This window comes from Crocuta crocuta, unplaced genomic scaffold (assembly GCF_008692635.1).
Source record: "Crocuta crocuta isolate KB4526 unplaced genomic scaffold, BGI_CrCroc_1.0 scaffold443, whole genome shotgun sequence".
NCBI classification, from domain to species: Eukaryota; Metazoa; Chordata; class Mammalia; order Carnivora; family Hyaenidae; genus Crocuta; species Crocuta crocuta.
The window spans coordinates 331113-339677 of NW_027529446.1; the positions used below are offsets into that span (position 1 = coordinate 331113).

The following is an 8565-nucleotide window of genomic DNA, read 5'->3' on the forward strand; positions in this document are numbered from 1 at the left end:
AAACGCTGGAAAGAAGCCACCGGGGGCAACTCCAGGCGAGCAGTCATGGCCCCTGCACCTCCCGTCTCGGGCCACGAACCTGACGCTCAGGGAAATGCGCAGCAAGCACCCAGAGCAGGCCTTTCCAGCCCCGGAGTCCCAGGTGGCAGCTCAGCGCAGGCTGCCCACACTTGTCCGATTTTCCCAATCTCCCTCCCGAGCACCGGCTCTCAAATGAGGAAAACACATCACGCGGGCAGATGTGCCTGCCGACGGCCTGAGTCCCCCGCACCGAGGCCAGAGCCCGACCCCAGGCTCCGCGCGGCGTCCAGGCGAACGACGGCAAGGTGGTAAAACGGGGAGGTCGCGTGGGAAACAGGCGGAGACTTGCTGCCCGCGTCTGCATCTCACAGACCGCCCACACAGGGTGCCGACGACGCCCGCTCACGACTGTCCCAGCGGCCAAAGACGCCCGTCCCCCGGCGGAGGGACACACACGAAATGTCCACGGCGCATGCGCACGCCCTCAGACGACCGTCTCAGCCGCGCACGCGCACGTCCCTCAGGTGCGTCCGTCGCGCACGCGCACGTCCCTGAGGTGCGTCCACCACGCACGCGCACGTCCACAGAGGACCGTGTCCACCGCGCATGCGCGCGACCCTCGGCCGCGAGCAGGAGCGAGGCGCCCCCACCCGCCGCCCCACGGACAGACCCCGAGCACACGACGCTCAGGGAGGGAACCAGACACGAGAGACCACGCGTGTGTGAGTCCACGTGCGTGATGCGTCCGGAACAGGCTCCTCCACGGACGGGAAGGGGGCTCGTGGGGGAGGGGGGGGCCGGGGAGGGGGGGATGGCTGANTTGGGGGTAATGGAATGTTCTAGAACTAGATACGGGTGATGGTTAAATATTGTGATGGTTGCACAATATAGCCAATATACCAAATGCCCCTGAATTGTTAACTAAAAAATGGTTAATTCTACGTTAGGTGAACTTCCCCTCAATTTGGGAAAACACAGGAATCCTGCTCAGAGCAACTTCCCTCCTGGCCCAGCCCGCTGCCGCTTTGTGCTGGGCTCACGCCGACGGAGGCCCCTGCGCGCCCGGGCGGCTACTTCGCGCCTGGCCCCAGGTCTCCAGTTTTCCCAAACAGTCTCATCGCAACAGCCGTCACTGACACTTGCCGGCTTGCGCGGCGGCCTGACGGATGTTACCCGGTTTCACCCCACTTTTCCATCCAGAAGGAGGCCTGGTCGCACAGGTGGCGCTCTGGGGCCTGCCCCGCCCCACACCAGCGCCCCTGAGGTCGCAGGCTCTCAGCTGACCTGACCTTGGAACTCAGCAGGGGTCCGGGCAGTGAAGGGACCGCNACATGGGGCTGCAGGCTCGGTGGAGTCTCAAGATGCAGTGAGTCCCGCGGGAAGTCTGATTAAACCCCCTTCGAGGGGAGGATTCGCAGCAAACTGTCAGACTCTCCAGACTGACCTGTGAACAGAGCAGACCCCCCGCGCGTGAGCCCCATACGCAGCTTGTGCCCAAGCTGACCTGACCTGACCCAGGCCGCCCTGCCTCGTGCGCCGCACACAGGGAGACCAGGTTCAACATGTAGTGAAATGTCACTGAGTTTGCTGGTGTGTGACGGTCGTGCCCCTCCCCTGGGCCCAGGCTCAGTGTCCACTGCAGCTCAGCCTTGCCAGCAAGCGGCGGAAACCGGCTCTTCGTTCCCCATGGAGGGGGCTGCCCCCACCTCCCGCAGGGTGGCAGTTCAACAAGGAAGGCCCAGAGACACTGGGCNGCCAGGGGGTGGTTCTAGAACTTGCTAAAAGTCCCAGCAGAAATCTCCGAAAGGGGAAAGGAAAAAGGAATTCCTGGCGGCTGTAATTTAAAACAAACAAACAAACAGTGTGGAAGCAAGAATGCCAGGCATGTGGGCCGCCTCCCCTCCCGCGGGGCTCCGGGCCCACCAGGCTCCCTGCAGCCTTGCGGCCTCTCAGGGAGGCCCAGAGAACATTATTAATGAGAAAGCAATCAAAACTGCCCGAACCCTCCAGCCCCTTCCACCCCCGCTGGGAGTCCGTGATAAGGAAACTTAAGGGGCAGTGCTGAGGTCCATTCGCAATCTTGCTTCCTTTTTGGGGGACTTTGGGGTCTGGGCAAGAGGCCCTCGCGGTTTGAATTCTGTGCGGTCCGGGTGTAAACGAACCCCCATGGAAGGTTCCAGAGACCAAAGTTTCACAGCAAGAAATAACCACAAACTGTCTCTAAAGCCTTGGCCTGGTTCTGTCTCCACCATGTCCATGCTGTCTGCAGGAACCCCACACAATATCTGGAAATGACACAAGAACATTCCGGAGGCCAGAGGCTGTGCTTTGGCGATAAACACGAGCACCTCAGTAGTTCGTTTTTATTCTCGGGACCTATTTTATCTTCAGCTCAAAGGAAGTCACCAAGAAAACAAGGGGGTGGTAGAAGCCACCCAGGCCTGCTCTCGCCCACCTGATTGTAGAATTTTCCACCAGGAGAATGTCTGGGAATGTAAGCCCCATTGGTCAGAGAAGCTTGGGGGGAGGGGCAAGGCAAAATGTAGCTTTCTTTAAAAAAAAAAAAAAATAAGGACATTGGGGGCACCTGGGGGCTCAGTTGGGTAAGCCTCTGACTGGCTTAGCTCACGATCTCATGGTTCGTGAGTTCGAGCCCCGCGTCGGGCTCTGTGCTGACAGCTCAGAGCCTGGAGCTGCTTCGGATCCTGTGTCTCCCTCTCTCTCTGCCCCTCCCCCACTCATGCTTGCTGTCTCGTTCTCTCTGTCTGTCTCTCAAAAATGAATAAACGTTAAAAAAACAAAACAAAGATGGTGTTTTTCCAGAGCCCCAGTTTGGGGACAAGGAAAGTTCTGGAGACGGATGATAGGGGTGGCTGCAGGACAGTGTGAGCATGATTGATGCCACGGAGTTGTGCGCTTGGAAACTGTAAAAAGAACACATTTTATTACATGTGTATTTTGCCATAATTTCCTATAAAAATGATGTTTCAGAAGGAATTTTAGGATCATCCAGAATTTTTCAGGATACCAAATTAAAGGGAAGAGAGAACCGGGTTTCACTTTGGCTAAGTCAGAATAAAGCTACAAAATACAAATTTTATTTTATTATTTTTTTTAAATGTTTTATTTATTTCTAGGAGAGAGAGAGAGACAGCGTGGGCAGGGGAGGGTCAGAGAGAGACGGAGTCACAGACTGAAACAGGCTCCAGGCTCTGAGCTGGCAGTCAGCACAGAGCCCGACGCGGGGCTCGAACCCACAAACCGCGAGATCATGATCTAAGCGAAAGTCGGACGCTCAACCGACTAAGCCACCCAGGTGCCCCCAAAATACAAATTTTAAAACCCACTCCACATAATAACATCTAAAATACCAGCAGCATTCACCTCCAGGCTGACTGCCAGGATGCCCACCTGCTCTGCGGAAACTCTATGTTGGAATATCTTCTACCAGAGCCTGGGAGCTGAAGGGAGTTTTATTTTGTTTGTTTGTTTTTAAATGTTTTATTTATTTATTTTCTTTTTTAAAATTAAAAAAAAATTTATTTATTTATTTCTGAGAGAGACAGAGAGAGACAGCGTGAGCAGGGGAGGGTCAGAGAAAGAGGAAGACACAGAATCTGAAACAGGCTCCAGGCTCTGAGCTGTCAGCACAGAGCCCGACACGAGGCTTGAACGCATGAACCGTGAGATCACAACCTGAGCCAAAGTTGGATGCTTAGCCGACGGAGCCACCCGGCGCCCCATAGGTGGGTTTTATTGTGTCCAGGTGAAATGGACACACCAGGCTGGAGGCCCATTTAAAACCCAAAGAGCTGTAACAGTTGGGAGCAATGACGAGCATCTTCAGCCATAGGTAGTAATCTTTAGCCAACATTCAGCAATACGGACTGGAATCCCAATTAGGTGTGTGAATAAACACACATGCAGTACACAGCACAGATATGTGGGACACACACGCCTGTGTTTGCACGCACGTGCGTCTCTCTTACTGCACGTGCCCGCATCCCCATGCGAGGGAGCAGACACAGGAGCCATTCTGGCAGGAAGGCCCCTGAGGCTGAAGGCAGGTCTCAGTGACTTGGGGGCCGTCACAGGTGGATTTTCGTTTTCTTCTATGTGGCTAATTGTGTACAATGAGCATTTGACATACATAAACTTTAAGTTCAGTAAGAAAAAACATGGACAAAAAGCTTCAGGAACGAGAAGAAGCCCCCTGGCCCCCAGCAGCCCCCTGCCCGTCTGTGGATGAGCCTGTTCTGGATGATTCACACATATGGACTCACGTGTCCTTTGTATCTTGGTCGTTTGGTGGCTCCAGGTTTAGGTCTGGAGAAACAGCCACTGTTTTCCACCGTGGCCGCAGCGGTTTACTTCCCGCCAGGCAGGGACGAGGGCTCCAGCCTGCACAGCCTGGCCCGCACTCGTCATCTGGCCTCGTGAGCCCGAGGCGCCAGCTCACTGTGGGGTCGGTTAGCATGTCCCTGGTGGCTAAGCATGTCCTCATGTACGTGTCTGTCGTTCGTCCAACTGCCGTGCAGAAATGTCCGTTCAAAGCTGCGCAGGAATTTGGACCCAGTGTCCGAGCCCTTCCCCCCCCCCCCCCCCCCCCNTCGAGTAACTGTTTCCCGCTATAAACTATTGATGCTGCGGTGCCGCCGGCCAGAGGCTCCCCGTCTGGGTTTCTGTGGGGCCCGTTATGAAACCCGAGGTGACTCCGCATTCTGTCCTGGGGTCCCACAGTCCTCTGGGCCTGGATCCTTCCAGAACTGGCTTCTTACCAGGATCTCCCGTCCCCCGAAATGTGGGCGCCTAACCTCTGGGGAGCACCACTGCAGAGGATGCAGGGGACGGGTTGCTCTCGGGAGGGGGTGCCCGGGCACTGCGGGGGCTGAGCAGTTTGCACCCCTCCCCGCCGGGAGCTCCCAGCTGACACCCACGGGCGTCCCCGACAGCGGCCAGCTGCCACCAGTTGGGCTCTTTTAGGGCAGGCCTTCCACGCGGCTGAGTCTGGGGGCTCCTCCCCGGGAGGGCTGGGGGGGAGCTGCGGTCCCCTCGCGCCCAGGACTCTGCGGACAGGCAGGCGGCAGGTGAACAGGTGGCCGCGGGATCGCTTACACCACGGCTCACGTTCCCTCCTCATAACCGAGACCTCTTCCTTTTCATGAATTTTGCAGGACCGTGGAAGCCAGCGGCTCCCCTGTCACTTGGAGGCCGCTGCCCCGCCACCACAGGGTCGCAAGCAAGACAGGTTTCCTGGTTTCCAGACGACACTCAAGTGTTCTCCCTGCGTGGTCCCGCCGAGACCACGGTGCGGGCAGGCCGTCTCCTCCCGGAGGCCGTGAGGGAGTCGGCCCGGTGTTGCGGGCGACCTCGGAGCCTCCGGGCTCATGGGCACAGTCCCCCCCATCAGTCATCACACAGCTGCTCCCTGCGTCCCCGCCTGCGTTTCCCTTTTACAAGGACGCCAGCCGTGGCGTCGGGGCCGCCCTGCTCCACTGACCTCATGCCACCGTAGCACGTCTGTGGAGGCCCTACTCGCAAATATGGCTGCTTGGGGACGATTTAACCCAACGCGGGCCTTTGGGGTTCCCTCCTGTGCACTCGCGGCCTGAGCCCCCAGACTAGAGGCGGCCTCCCCTTCCTGCCTTTCTGTCTCTGGCAGCCACTTCTTGTGGGGCCCGTCGCAGCTGCCACTGTTTGCTGCCTTCCGTCTGTCTGTTGTCACCGTCCGGCGGCCCAGTGCCCAGCAGAGGTCCGCGTGCCCACCACCGGCACCTCGACACAAAGGCCCCTGGCCGAGCCCTGCGTGGGCTGCACACAGCGGTCCCTGCCCACGAGCAGCACACCCGGCCGGGAGGCCAAGGCCAACGTCAGTGGTGAGGAACCTCGTGGGCAGCGGACGGCCTGAGGAAGACACTCCCCTCAGAGCCATCGTGGGACGAACCCGGGGGGCGGGCATCGGGCAGGACACCCGTCCCGTGCTCCTCCCGACCGCCCGGGGCAGCCGCCCGCGGAAAGGGGGAGAAAGCGTCTCAGCCCAACGGGGCCTAAGGAGAGTGAGATCGGAATTCACACAGGGCGGCGATGGGACCCTGGGACAGAGGACGCGGGGGGCCGAGGGATCGCGACAATAAAGACGGTGTGGCGCGTCCCTGGACAGACAGCGGCCCTTGACTGCGGTGGCGGGAACACAGGGCGGCCGCTGCAGAAAGTCACCCCCAAAACAGGGATGCTGAGGGGGGCGGATTGGACACAGGGTCTTTACACAGGGGACCGAGTTAGAACAAGGTCGCAAGGGTCACCCTGACCCAGTGTGACAGATGTCCTTACAGGACATGAGGACACCCAGGGACGACCCTGTGAGGACGAGGAGAGGAGACAGCAGTCTACACAGCGAGAGCCCCTGGAGGAGCCTGCCAGCACCTGATCTCACACCGCCCGCCTCCGGGGACAGAAACGGCTCGCTTCCACTGCAGCCGCCCCGGGAGACACGCAGAGCCCACCCAGGAGAGACGCGGGTGCGCGTCCTTGGCAGCCAAGGGTGGAAGCTTCAGTGGGTGAGCAGACGTACATGACACACCCACGTCCCTCGGCCGCGAGCGGGAGGCGCCCACACCTGCTGCCGCCGACGGACCCTGAGCACACGACGCTCAGGGAGGGAACCAGACACGGGAGGCCACGCGGGTGTGAGTCCACGTGCGTGACGCGTCCAGAANTGTTCTGGAATTGTAGAACCCTGTGAATGTACTAAAAACTACCGAGTGGTACGACATATGGTGATGAATCAGTGTATAGAATGCGTCTCACTAAAGCCGTTACTGAGAAAACCGCCCAGAATTAGGAATCACAGGTCAGCAGCCCCGCGAACCGCCCGGCCTCCCCCGGGGCAGCCTCCCAGCGGCCTCTGGCAGCTCGCTCCACTTTCTCCACACACACACACACACACACACACACACACACACACACACACAGCTCACTCCACTTTCTACACACACACCCCTCACTCCACTTTCTACACGCGTGCACACACACACAGCTCACTCCACTTTCTACACACACACACACAGAGCTCACTCCACTTTCTACACGCGTGCACACACACACAGCTCACTCCACATCCTGCACGTGCGTGCGCGCACACACACACAGCTCGCTCCACTTTCTGCACGCGCGCGCACACAGCTCACTCCACTTTCTACACGCGTGCACACACACACACAGCTCACCCCACATCCTGCATGTGCGCGCGCGCACACACACACACACACGGATTCCCCATGCTGCTGTGTGTTTCCCAGGCTCACCCTGCACACGACCCGCAGCGGCTGCCGCCCCCAGCCAGGGGCACGTTGCTGGGCCGTCGGGCACCCCGGAGTCTTGCTGGTTAGTGTCTGCGTGCTTCCCTCCGTGTGCAGCCGCGCACCCCAAACCCGTCCAGCCCAGCCGCCCTCACCTGCGTCTCAGACCCTCTACAGCCCGAGGTTGCTGTTCCTTCTGCCTCTGATGCTGTTCCCTCCAGTCACCCCTTTGAAACTACGTCTAACACATTCCCAGCAGCACTGCTCCTCGGCCCCATCCACCCACAGGGCCTGCTCTGTCCTCCCCATGGGTCCCGACACACGTGCACGCACACACTCGCGCCCGCACACACACCTAGCACCAGCGATGACCTTCTGCACCCAGGGCCACAGCCGCCCACACGCGCGGGGGCTCCAGAAACCGCAAGGGCATTGGATAAGGGAGGGAGACCTCTGGTCCTACAGAGCAGAAATGGCCAGAAACCGCTGTCCCTCAGCTCTGTGAGCGGGGACTTCCCACCACCGAGGACACGTCCTCCTCACCCTGAACTGTGGAGCCGTCAGGGTGCGCAGCGACTGTGGTCTTTGTGGCTAACGTCAACTTAGCCACGTGGGGCCAGTGGCCACTTTATTGGGTGACGCAGATTCAAATTCTGGTAGATTCTCGCTATTCACAGACTGTGGCTTTGTGAATTCACCTACTCACTAAAGTATATTCGTCTTTATTTGTAAACTTATTTATAAAATCTCTCCGTGGATTTGTCAAATTTTTGTAAATTGACCGTCCTGGTGCTTCTGCGGCGGTTCCCGGGCACAGCCAGGCAGGAAAACCGCTGGGTCCCCGGCCGGCAGCGCGGCCTTCTGGGGTCAGCTCAGCTGGGGAAGAAGGGCCCCTTCTGAGGCTTAGTCAGTGCACGTGTTGCCCACGTTTGTGCCTTTTCTGGCTGCTTTGGCTTTAAACTGGCCCCCCGAGCATCCTGACCATGAGGCTGTGATGTGTCTTCCAGAGAAAACGTGTGTATTGAACATGCTTTGCTCAGGAACGCAGGAGAAGGCAGGTAAAGTGCGGATGGGGTGGGGTGAGCGAGCCCCGGCCGCCTCCCACGAGCGCTGCTCCAGGGCTCAGAGCGCGTGCGCACACTGCACGCGTGTGAATAATGGCACTCAACGGAACTTTCCAAGTCGCATATTTACGAAGCTATAACTTACAGCAGTGGGCCCATCACAAAGCCTTTTACACACCAGC

The 8565-nt window shown here is 58.8% G+C and overlaps 1 long non-coding RNA gene across 1 annotated transcript; it reads left to right on the plus strand.

Moving 5' to 3' along the window:
* The first annotated feature begins 640 nt into the window (after nt 1-640).
* Nucleotides 641-6793, plus strand: LOC144228749 (uncharacterized). Its single transcript, XR_013334251.1, has 2 exons — nt 641-753; nt 5196-6793. It is a non-coding gene; the product is annotated as an uncharacterized LOC144228749 (long non-coding RNA).
* Nucleotides 6794-8565: the final 1772 nt, after the last annotated feature.